This window comes from Lycium ferocissimum, chromosome 1, assembly GCF_029784015.1.
Source record: "Lycium ferocissimum isolate CSIRO_LF1 chromosome 1, AGI_CSIRO_Lferr_CH_V1, whole genome shotgun sequence".
Classification (NCBI taxonomy): Eukaryota; Viridiplantae; Streptophyta; class Magnoliopsida; order Solanales; family Solanaceae; genus Lycium; species Lycium ferocissimum.
Genome location: NC_081342.1, coordinates 46781496 through 46794809, shown reverse-complemented (window position 1 = coordinate 46794809; position 13314 = coordinate 46781496). Strand labels below are relative to the sequence as shown.

At 39.4% G+C, this 13314-nt stretch overlaps 1 pseudogene; it reads left to right on the top strand.

The window, feature by feature from the left end:
- On the top strand, positions 1–7214 carry LOC132064665 (uncharacterized; annotated as a pseudogene).
- Positions 7215–13314: the final 6100 nt, after the last annotated feature.

Sequence of the window (13314 nt, the reverse complement as noted above, 5' to 3'; positions counted from 1 at the left end):
ATGGGACCTGCCGAGTTCACTGTCGAATTCCAAGTCATGGAAATTGTGGCCAACTATAATATGCTACTGGGAAGGCCAAGGATTCACATGGCTAGAGCCGTGCCATCATCTCTTCATCAATCTGTGAAATTTATATGGGAAGGCCATGAGGTCGTAATCCATGGAGAAGGTAGCATTCACAACTACCTAAGCAATTCTGTACCAGTGATCGAAGAAGCTTCGAAAGGTACAGATTTCATTTAGTGGAACTAGCTCATAACAAAGACTCTGCACAAGCTCCCATGCAATTAGTCTACAAGATGAATGCACCCATCATGCTCTAAAACGTGTTTGAACCCGGATGAGGTTTGGGAAGGGATCTGCATGGCATAGTGGAGCCAATCCCGATCCCGTAAGATAACTTTTGCTTTAGTTTGGGGTATGTTCCCAATGCTGATGAGGCGTTTAAAGCCAACAGAAAGAGAAGGAGTCCTCCAAGCTTACGCAACCCGATTCCGAACTTGTACTAATCATTCCCAGTCCGAATGCCAATGCCTGATAATGGAGACGCTGAGGAAGGGTTAGGGATGTTGTTCCAAGAGGGAGATTTCCTGGTGATACTAGAAGAATGCAATGAAGCACCCACTATTCGCGATGATGATCTGGGCGAGCAATTATCCAACTGGACCTTTACCCCACTCTTGGCTCTTCGGTAGAGATGATGAATTTAAATGTTTTATGAAATTGGTAGGAATCGATCGAGGCCCGATAGCTCACCATCTGCGCTATAAATACCTCGTAATGTTTTAAAAAAAATGGAAATGACTCGTTGTTGATCCGAGTCAGGACCACAATGTGTCCTTTTATTTAAATTAATGAAGCCTCGATTTAATGAGAAAAATGACTCTTTTATAACCATGCTTTGTCTTGATTTTTCTGTAACAATAATGATAAAACAACCCTAAATGTCACGACATATCATAAAACGAGTGAGTCAGGTGACATAAACGATGAGGAATATGAAGACTGTGATGAGGAAACGATACTACCATAAGGTCTCGTTAAAGAGGTAGAACAATTTGAGAATGAGCAAACACCCAACCTAGATGAAACCAAAGTAATTAATCTAGGAGACGGGGAAACATCCAAAGAAACCAGGTTAAGCGCGCATTTAGAAGCCCCCCAAAATGAAGAATTAATAGAATTACTAAGAGAGTATGCAGACATCTTAGCCTAGTTATGCTGACATGCCCGGGTTGAGCACTGACATAGTGGCCCACAGATTACCCATCAATGCAGGTTTCGCCTCCGGTTAAACAAAAACCAAGCAGTTTAAGCCAAATCTGAGTATCCAAATCAATGACAAGTGGAAAAACATATTTAATCCATAGTGGTGGAAGTCACTTCATACCTAACATGGTTGGCTAGCATCGTTCTAGTACCGAAGAAGGACGAAAAAATCCAAATTTGTGTGGACTATCGTGACCTCAACCGAGAGTCCCAAGGATAATTTCCCACTCCCAAACATCCATATACTCATTGACAATTGAGTTTTCTGGGAAGGCTAAATTACATTGTTCGGTTCATAGCTCAGTCCACTGTGATCGTTGATCCCATATTCAAATTGTTGAAGAAGGATGCACCGACAAAATGGACTAAAGTGTCAGAAAGCATTCGACACCATCAAGAAGTATCTTTTCGACCCATTGGTTTTAGAGCCTCCTAGATCAGTAAGCCCGCTATTGCTATACCTGTCGGTATCAAACAATGCTCTATGATGCGTGTTAGGGAAACATGATGAAATAGACAAGAAAGAGCATGCAATTTACTATCTGAGCAAAAAGTTTCACTGCCTACGAGGCAAGGTACACTCTGGTAGAGAAGACAGGTTGTGCTTTGACATAGGTAGCCTAAAAGCTGAGGCACTACCTGTCATCATACACCACTCATCTCATATCCAAGATGGATCCATTTAAATACATATTCCGCCAACCCGTGCCTATAGGGAATTGACCAAATGGAAAATGTTGTTGAGCGTATTTGACATCACATACGTGGTGAAAAAGGTCGTCCAATGATAGACATTAGTTGACCTGCTGGTAAAAAGCCCGGTCGACAAGGATTTTGAGCCATTTCGAACATACTTCCCAGACGAAGAAGTGTTAACAGTGGACGAGGAAATTGTCATACCCTATTCAGGCTGGAGATTGTTTTTCGATGGAGCAGTCGACTACAACGGTTCAGGAATTGGAGCTGTCTTGGTATCAGAAATAAGACAATACTATTCGATGGCTGCAAAGCTTAAGTTCCGATGCACTAATAATATGGAGGAATACGAAGCATGCAGCTTAGGACTTCGAATGGCCCTTGACATGGACATACATGAGTTACTTGTAATTGGTAATTCAGATCTACTATGTCATGCCCCAACTCTGGGAACGTGTGAGCATCTACTATTTTCCACTTTAGTAGGTGAACCCGTCCCTTATGCAACCAATCATCAACAAATAAATCATGAATAAAAGAATCAAAAACCCATGAATAATACTATAAGTCTGACATAATATATAAATACAAAGTGCAGAAGATAAACATATCCCAAAATCATAGTCTGATCAGTAGAAGAGCTACTAAATACTACTATAAATCTGAATAGTCAATACGTCATCTGAATACATATTGTCTCGAAATAGAAACGGGATAATAAAGAAGATAGAGTCTCGGGCTGCATGGATCATCAGTAGCTCACCCTCAGAACTCTAGAAACGTCGCCTCAGGATCAGTTGGGAGGTGTGGAAGTCTCACCTGACAAACTGCGCACTCGCCAAAGAGTACGACAAGGTAGCATCGGTACAAAACACGGTGCGGAGTAGCACATCATAGGCCAACAACAGTTAGATCACGCATGCAAACAACGAAATGGAAAGATAATCATGCTCACAGACAGATACAAGTCAACAAGTCCCAAATATTGTAATCAATTGCCAAACAATATGTCTCAGATATTTCAGATGTCCAGACATAGCCAATTAATCACCCAATAACTCAAATATCATCGAAGATCAATATCAATCCAGATGACAATAAGAACATGTACTATGAATGTATATGAAATGCAATGCAATGATACACGCATGCTCCGGGAGGACGATGTCCACCTCTCGATAGTCATACCTATGTGGGATCGCTAAGTCCATGTACCATCATTCCGTATCACACAGCCTGGAATGACTTCTCCATCCAAATTGTTGTTAGCCACTGCGTATCACACAACATAGAGATGGCTACGCAAATATAGCAATGTCGCGTGAATCATACTTACCTCCATCATCACCATCTTCTAATATTAAGAACAAAATAGATATATTATGGGTATAAGAAAGTATGTCATGCAATGAGGATGTCATAAATATCATAAGGATTCCAATCAATTCATATAAGTACAACTATCATAGTACACGTATCACATGATATCCATTCTTTCCAACCAGTCTTCCATATTACATAGAAACCACCAATTCACATAAGATAAGTTGAGCACAACCTAGGGATTCTACAAGCCACGTGACCGAACACACAAGTCACACAACAGTACCAACCTAATAATTCCATCCCAAACTTCATACCCCAAGGTTCACATGATGTCACCAACAATTCCCTAGTACTACATACGAGTCGCTAACCGAAGTCTAACTAACAAGGTAAGCCATAATCTACCTGGAGTGCCAAACAGGAATCCCAACAATCACGCGAGCGCCTTGCCCTTCCTGAATGCCTCCAAACACTCGGGGTCTATTTATAACGTAATCTAGATTAGAAATCGTAAAGAACGGTACCCATAATGCTAGGCTCCTAGTTTGGTCAACTTAAGCCTACGAGATTTGGGGAAACGGGCCCACAAGGGTAAAATGGGAAATTCAAAAGTGAAACATGCAATTCAAGTCTAAGTGATCAAAACCCACTAAAAAATTCCCAAAAAAACTCAATATTAAGATAAAATCATATTTAAAGAGAAACCCCCAACTTTGGGTATGAACCCTAATTCTCAAATTCATCAATTGGTTACTAATAATGAAGGAAACATGTTTACAAAGCTATTATCCATCAATTCCATACTAGTATAAGCTTATTCCATCAACAAATCAAGGTTTGATAGCCAAAAGTTCATTTAAGAAAGAAACCCCAAGAACGCTCTTAAATCATTATGTTATGGGAAAACCTTAGCACAAATTAGGGAGTTTCTAAGGTAGCTTATGAATCATAAATGAAAAATAGGGTTAGATGAACTTACCTCAATGAATAATGGCCTTAGAATCTCATGTTTTGCTCCCAAAGTCGCACTAGAACCGAAAGTAATGATTGAGGAGTGATAGGGTCTGAAAAAAGATTTAAGTTTCCGTCGACCGCTACGGCGGAAGCCGTTTAACGGCGGTGACATGACTACCGATGGTCACTCCTTAAACTACGTGAGCCGGCCCTTAGCGACGGGCTATTGCAGTAGCGATACCACTATCGCGATCTTGGTGTCGCCATGGCGATGCACCAGACACCAGAAAGTTCTAAATTCCACAATTCTCAACTTGCAAAATTCGAGGCGTACGAGGCCCCGGACTCTGACACAAACATGCATACACTCATAAAAATGTGCTACGAAGTCACTCGTGGCCTCGGATTTCCCAACGGGGGTCTCGTTGACCAAGTCAACCCCCAATACTCCAAAACCAATACTCCAAAACCAACTTTCCAACCCAAGTCTCAAAACACACTCTAATGTATTGAGAACCGAACGGAACATACCCGTAAGTCACAAACGACCATCTGGACCTCTCAGAATCAATAAATTTTTGAAAAGGATCCGTTTACCCAAAAGTCAACTTTGGGTCAAACATCTTTCTCTTTGAGGCTTATTATCACAAAACCCCATCTAATATTCATTCCATGACCTCGAAAATCATACCAACTCTCCCCGTAAGTCTAATATAAGCTAATGAATCTTGAAAAAAAGTGAACAAGGTCAAAAGTACCGTAACAGCCAAAAGGGTCGTTACATGCTAATTCACCAAGTACAAGGAGAATAGGCCACTAAGAATGCCAAAATCTTGTCGTATGTGAACCTCACACAAAAAAGTTGTCCAAAAAGTTCAAAAAGATCAAATTCAAGCACACGCCAAGGGCTCAAAATGAATTCGACGATGCGCTTGCTACCATAGCATCCATGATACAGCATCCAGAGAGCAGCTACAATGACCCACTTGAGATAAGTTTAAGGGAAGAACATGCTTAGTGTTCCCATGTGGAGGTGGAACTCGATGGAAAACCATGGTACTCTGATATAAAGACATATTTAGAGAAGGGAGAGTATCCCGAAAACACCACGAGCAATCAAAAGAAGACCGTCCAATGAATGGCTAACAAATTCTTCTTAAACAAGGAGATACTCTATAGGAGAACACTGGATCTCGAATTCCTCAGATGTGTGGATGCCAACGAGGCAACAAAATTGCTAGAAGAAATGCATGCTGGGACTTGTGGACCTCACATGAATGGGTTCGTCTTGGCTAAAACGATCTTACGAACAGGCTACTACTGGATGACAATGGAAACTGACTGCTATAAGTTTGTACAAAGATGTCATCAATGCCAAATCCACAGAGACCTAATCAGAGTCCCACCAAGTGAACTTAATGTCATGAACTTAATGTCTGGATGCACATGAGTTAATAGTTTTGAGAGACTCTAACTTACTCATTCGGCAGGCTCAGGTTGAATGGGAAACTCGAGACATCAAGCTCATTCCGTACAAACAATGTACGGAGGACCTTAGAAAGTCAATCGAGTTCAGATATATTCCCAGATTTCACAGTGAGTTGGCTGATGCTTTGGCCACCTTAGCCTCAATGCTTCCATACCCATGCAATGCTTACATTGATCCGTTAGATATTCAGATTAGGGATCAACACGGTTATTCAAATACAATTGAAGTAGAGCCAGATGGTGAGCCATGGTATCACGACATCAAAAGATTCCTAAAAATAAAAGAATATCCAATACATGACGATGGAGATCAAAAAAGAACTATTAGGCGACTTTCCAATGGTTTCTTTCTGAGTGGGGAGATCTTATACAAAAGGACCCCGGATTTGAATTTGTTGAGATGTGTGTGAATACCCAAGAAATTTGAAATGATCATGAATGAAGTACACTCGGGAGTATGTGGCCCGTACATGAATGGTTATGTTCTAGCAAAGAGATTCTTCGAGCAGGATACTATTGGCGCACCATGGAGCGAGATTGTTTCCGCTTGGTTGGCAAATGTCATCAGTGACAAATTCACAGTGACCACATTCATTCGCCCCCTTCGGAGTTGCACCCTATGTCTACTCCTTGTCCTTTCGTAGTTATTGGGACAATTGAGCCAAAAGCTTCTAATGGGCATAGATTCATTCTAGTTGCCATTGACTACTTCACTAAATAGGTCGACGATGTTACATTCAAATCAGTCACCAAGAAACCGGCTGTAGATTTTGTTCATTCTAACATCATATGTCATTTTGGTATACCAAAGACCATTATCATAGACAATGCAGCCAATCTTAATAGTCATCTCATGAATGAGGTATGTGAGCAATTTAAAATTATGCATCACACTTTACCCCTTATCGGCCCAAAGCCAATGGAGTTGTTGAAGCTGCAAACAAAAACATTAAGAAGGTCCTCAGGAAAATGGTGCAAGGATCCAGGCAATGGCACGAGAAATTGCCTTTTGCGCTTTTAGGGTACCGCACAACTATTCGCACGTCTGTTTGCGCAACTCCTTACTTATTAGTTATGGAACTGAAGCAGTCATACCAACAGAAGTAGAAATCTCTTCTTTTCGAATCATTATGGAATCAGAGATTGATGACACTGAATGGGTCAAATCTAGACTAGAACAATTGTCGTTAATCAATGAAAAGCGGTTAACGGCGGTTTGCTTTGGCCAGTTATACCAGCAAAGGATGGCTCACACTTACAATAAGAAGGTGCATCCAAGACATTTTGAGGTTGGCCAACTTGTTGTGAAACGCATCCTTCCGCACCAAGAAGAGGCGAGGGGAAAATTCGCCCCAAAATGGCAGGGCCCTTATGTTATCAAACAAGTGTTGTCAAAGGGAGCTTTGCAGTTGTCCGATATAGAAGGAAATGTGGCTGACATAGCCATTAATGCAGACTCAGCCAAAAGATATTATGTTTGATATGCTTTCACTTCGACGCTATGGTACTGGGCATTTTCAGGTTGGGATGAAGAAAGGCTATTGTTCTCACTACCCAAACACCGGTCACTCCTTTCTCGCCCTTTTGAGCTTTGTTCACACTTTCTTTGTTTTTCCCTCTTTGGAACTAAGGTAGTAAAAAAAAGACAAAACAAAACGAATAAAAAAAATCAAATGTTTTATTGAACTACGTTCGACCTGATTCCTAAAAGGATACGTAGGCAGCCCTATTTCGGGGTTCGGTCCCACCACCCAAAAGAAAAAATCATATTTCCCTAGTATTCGAAGAAACTGGGACATTTTTTTTTTATTTTTATCTTTTTGGACAGATATTTCATAAGAAAGGTTCCAAAATTGTAATTCAATCTATCATTATTTTGCTTTTCCCCTTTAAGACCTTCATATCAATCTCTGAGAATGTCAAGTTTAGCGTGCCACGACTATGGTGCTATATATGACGCTTTATTTGAACGCAAAGGAGGAAAGAAAAATGAGAAAGTCTTACTAGTGAAAACCCTTACGGGCACTATAAGGCGATAGTAAGTTCAGAAAAGAAAAAATGAGAGAGTCTTATTGGTGAAAACCCTCACGGGCACCATTAGACGATTGTGAGTTGAGAGAAATAAAATGAGAGAGTCTTACTGGTGAAAACCCTTACAGGCACTATAAGGCGATAGTAAGTTCAGAAAAAATAAAATGAGAGAGTCTTATTGGTGAAAACCCTCACGGGCACTATAAGACGATTGTAAGTTGAAAGAAATAAAATGAGAGAGTCTTATTAGTGAAAAACCTCAAAGGTGCTATAAGACGATTGTAAGATGAGAGAAATAAAATGAGAGAGGTCAGTTGGTGAAGACCTGTAAAGGGAACCATTGGTCGAACGAGTTTCTTCTATTCCAGCATGAACACGATCAAGGTAGAAAGCTCGATTTTGGATTGAAGGGTACTATATTTTGCAATTTAGACAGTCAGACAAATGAAGCATCCAGTCCAAAATGCATGTCATGATTCATTGAAGTCGGCATATACCTCCAAATAAGCCTCTTCCCTCTTTCCCCGAAAGGGACACCTTTTTGTTTAAACATAACTCCTTTTACTTTTTGTTTTTTTGTCACTTTCTTCTCCTTGTCTCTAGTATATTCTTTGAGTCCCTTTTGGTATAATCTTGCACCAATTCAAGGGCAAAGAAAAGGCTGCAAAATTGACTATGGTTTCCTAGCGGTACAGAGCAAAGACTATTGGGCATGCACCGCATTGGCAACGGCATAAAGCCATTTGTGATCTATACAGGCAAGTGAACTCAAAGCATTATTTCGAGGTACTAGGGGGAAGGATCACCACAACAAACATTTTCTCTATGAATAAGATAGGTTACACCGTATACACAAGATGATACTGGGTATAAAATAGTCAAGGTGGGCATTGAAAGATCAAGGTCTCTCGCAAGCAAAGATAGTTTCTAAGCAATTTGGTCGATCACCATCAGCCTCGTTTTTCTTAAAGTGGGATGGGCTCTAAGACAATTTCCATAGCGAGTGAAGGCCACAAACTGACCACCATTTTAAGACTAACAAATTTTTCTTTGTTGAAAACAGGGGCGAAGAAATTTAGGAAAATAGTTCTTAAAAAAGACGAACGCCATAAAGTGAAGTTCTCAAATTTTTGTTTTTCCTTTGATATGCATATAATCATGTTATTATGGGTTGTATTTTAGGAAAAGATCCCTAAATCTTATTTCATGACTTCACAAGGTACAACACTCCCTGGTTGCATTTTAGGGAACAAAAACCCCTACTTTTTTTTTCATGACTTCACAGGGTACGACACTCCGTGGTTGCATTTTAGGGAATGAGAACCCCTAAATCTTATTTCATGACTTCACAGGGTACGACAATCCCTGGTTGTATTTTAGGGAACGAGAACCCCTAAATCTTATTTCATGACTTCACAGGGTACAACACTCCCTGGTTGCATTTTAGGGAACAAAAACCCCTAATTTTTTTTCATGACTTCACAGGGTGCGATACTCCCTAGCTGCATTTTAGGGAAAGAGAATCCCTAAATCTTATTTCCTGACTTCACAAGGTACTACACTCCCTTGTTGCATTTTAGGGAACGAGAACCCCTAAATCTGATTTTCTGACTTCACAGTGTACAACAATCCCTGGTTGCATTTTAGGGAACAAGAATCCCTACCTTTTTTCATGACTTCATAGGGTATGACATTCCCTGGTTGAATTTTAGGGAACGAGAACCCCTAAATCTTATTTCCTGACTTCACAGGGTACGACACTCCCTGGTTGCATTTTAGGGAACGAGAACCCCTAAATCTTATTTAATGACTTCACAGGGTACGGCAATCCCTGGTTGCATTTTAGGGAAAGAGAACACCTAAATCTTATTTCATGACTTCACAGCGTACAACACTCCCTGGTTGCATTTTAGGGAACAAAAACCCCTACTTTTTCATGACTTCATAGGGTACGATAATCCCTGGTTGCATTTTAGGGAACAAAAACCCCTACTTTTTTCATGACTTCACAGGGTACGACATTCCCTGGTTGCATTTTAGGGAACAAAAACCTTATTTCTTTTCATGCCTTCACAGGGTACGACATTCCCTGGTTGCATTTTAGGGAACGAGAACCCCTACCTTTTTTCATGACTTCACAGGGTACAACAATCCCTAGTTGTATTTTAGGGAACAAAACCCCTACTTCTTTTCATGCCTTCACAGGGTACAACAATCCCTGGTTGCATTTTAAAGAACAAAAACACCTATTTCTTTTCAAGACTTCACAGGGTACGACATTCCCTAGTTGCATTTTAGGTAACCAAAACCCCTACTTTTTTCATGTCTTCACAAGTTACAACAATCCCTGGTTGCATTTTAGGGAACAAAAACCGCTACTTTTTCATGCCTTTACAGGGTACGACATTCCCTGGTTAGATTTTAGGGACCAAAACCCCTTTTATTTTTTCATGACTTCACAGGGTACGACACTCCCTGGTTGCATTTTAGGGACAAAAATCCCTATTTCTTTTCATGCCTTCACAGGGGACGACATTCCCTAATTGCATTTTAGGGAACGAAAACCCCTAAATCTTATTTGATGACTTCATAGGGTACAACAATACTTGGTTGCATTTTAGGGAACAAAAACCCCTACTTTTTTTTTCACGACTTCACAGGGTACAACATCCCCTAGTTGCATTTTAGGGAACTAAAACACCTACTTTTTTTCATGCCTTCACAAGGTACAACAATCCTTGGTTGCATTTTAAGGAACAAAAACCCCTACTTTTTTTCATGACTTCACGGGGTACGACACTCCCTGGTTGCATTTTAGGGAACGAAAACCCCTAAATCTTATTTCATGACTTCACAGGGTACAACAATCCCTGGTTGCATTTTAGGGAACGACAACCCCTACCTTTTTCATGACTTCACTGGGTACGACACTCCCTGGTTGCATTTTAGGGAACAAAAACCCCTACTTTTTTTTCATGACTTCACAGGGTACAACATCTCCAGGTTGCATTTTAGGGAACTAAAACCCCTACCTTTTTTCATGCCTTCACATGATACAACAATCCTTTTTAGTCTTTGATGGGTTGCAGGTTCCCCGCAAAGCACGGATTTGATGACAAATGAAGTTCCATCTCTGATTGGAGAAACGAAGAATGTTCAATCTTGAAGACAGCTAGAGTTAACCTTGACACATAAGGCGGCCCAATGTCTCAAGATACATCTTCTCAGCTTCTAATCAAGAAAAAACATCCAAGAATATTCTACGAACTGTCATTTGGAAGAGCATCAACAACTCATTCCAAGTTGCAAGTTCAAGTCTCAAATTCTAACTTCAAGATAAAACTTTGAGATCAAGGTACCCACTGATAGAAGGTGAGGTGATAACTAAAGATCCAAGTGAAGGTCCAAAGGAAGGCTCAAGACAAGTAGAGCAGATAGGATCTCGTATTTCATTTCGTCTTTTGTTGTATTTTTCATTCTTTTTATGTAATAACAGAAGCCACGGACTGGACCCTCGACGGGACCTCACTCGATTCTCCAACTCATCCTTCGATCCTTCTACCCACTTGAGCTACGCATTTCTTGATTCCCTTATAACCCGAGAAAAGTAGGACGCCCAAAACCAGGGCTAGCTAGGTCACATCCTTTTCTTTTATATCTTTTCGCCTTTCAAATAATGGTCAGATCAAAAATCAGTCACTGTGTTCACTTCTTTGCCTGAAAACTCTTCATGTTTCCAAGCAAAGAGGGACATTCTGTGAACACCTAATTTTTGACCGAACATATGTTTTTACATCATTTTTAGCGTTTAAATATTTCTTTTAGGTTTAGTTAGATATTTTAATTTTTATCTCATTTTTAGTATGTCTTACATTTAAAGATCGAAAGCAACAAAAATAGAGTCACATTTTAGGAAAAGTTTTGCCTTTATTTTTCAAAAGAAAAAGAAAATTTACAAAAAATATGTTTCCTTCTAATTTAGGTTTTAATTAAAAGCTAGTATTTTTTAATAATTTTCTTAGTTAGATTTTATTTAGGACAAGCTATTTAACCTTTCTATATTTTATTAGTCTAAAATAATTAAGTAATATTTTTATCATTATATTTTATGGGGGAAAAAAAACAAAATAAGTAAAAAGGGAAACCCCCTTGCACGTATTCTTCACCCCAACAAACAACACCACAAATCCCTTAAAATCCTCAACCAAAACCAAATCCCTTTAACTGCACGTCCCCTTTTCCCTCTAAACTTTCAACCAAAGTCAATCCTTTAAACGGCTCTTCCTAAAAAGCTCTCAGCAAAAATTATCCCTAAGACTCCCACTCCCTCACGTCCCTTGTTCTTCACCAAAGTTACACCTATATAATACATCACAAAAGAAAAAGAACGGGGAGAGACAATGGAAGAAAAGAAATGAAAAAAAAAAAAGGGAATACATAGGAGGAGAAGAGACGGGAAGGAAAATATCTATTGTCACCTTCATATTCTCCTAAACCAGTCACCAAAGTTCTTTAAACACCACCATAACATCTCGTTTTCTGTCCAAAATTCGTGTTCTGTTCATGGTTCGTGGTTCAAACTCCTGTCATTGCTTGCTTTATTTGGATAGATGAGTTCGATGGAGTTCGTTGTAATAAAGTTCATATTAAAGAGATTTACATTGAGAGGTCCATATTCTACTCGTTTTCTCTTTATCTGTAATTGTTATACAAATATGATATTGGCCAGTTCTGTTTGGACTTTTGATGTATGCATATCTATGGTGCAACTATTATTTTATGGTTTATGCTAGTTCATCAGTTATTAACAAGTTATGTTGCTAAAATCATGTTAGCAATGTTTAATTAAAATAAATTAGGTTTCAGTATAGTGTGTTAAAAATATCATATGAATTTGTTTTGCATGTCCTAACCGCCCATGTGTTTGAGCTCAACCAGATAACCAAGGCTTCACATGATTATAAGTGACAACGAAAAAATTATTCTATCAAGTTATTTAGAGGATATTAAATATTAGTAAGGGAATGAGATGGGTTGCGAATTGGCTTCAAAACCCATTGTAAAAGAATGGAAAAGGGACCAAATAACCATCCGGTTTAATCAATACGACTAGGCTCAATCTTTAGGTGCGGTACAGAAGTTAAGGACGTTTTTACACGTCTTGGCGGGTGTATGTAGAGGCTGAGGTCGTAACTATGCGTCTTAGCTAAGACTAATAGAAGTTCAACAATATTTAAGCGAATAATAGGCATAACTAACAAATACACTTTATCCTAAAAAATAATTTAAGCCGAATATTAGTCAATAAAGGCGACCGTGCTAGAACCACGGGACTCGGGGAATGCCTAATACCTTCTCCTCGGTCAATAGAATTTCTTACCCGATCTTTTGTTTTCGCAGACCAATAATAAAATAGAGTCATTTCCTTCTGATTAGGGATTCATAAGGTGACTTGGAACACAAAACTCAATTTCAAGTGGTGACTCTGTAACAAATAAAATAATCCCTTTTCAAAATGTCACTTCAATTGGAAAAAACTCTTTTTAAATC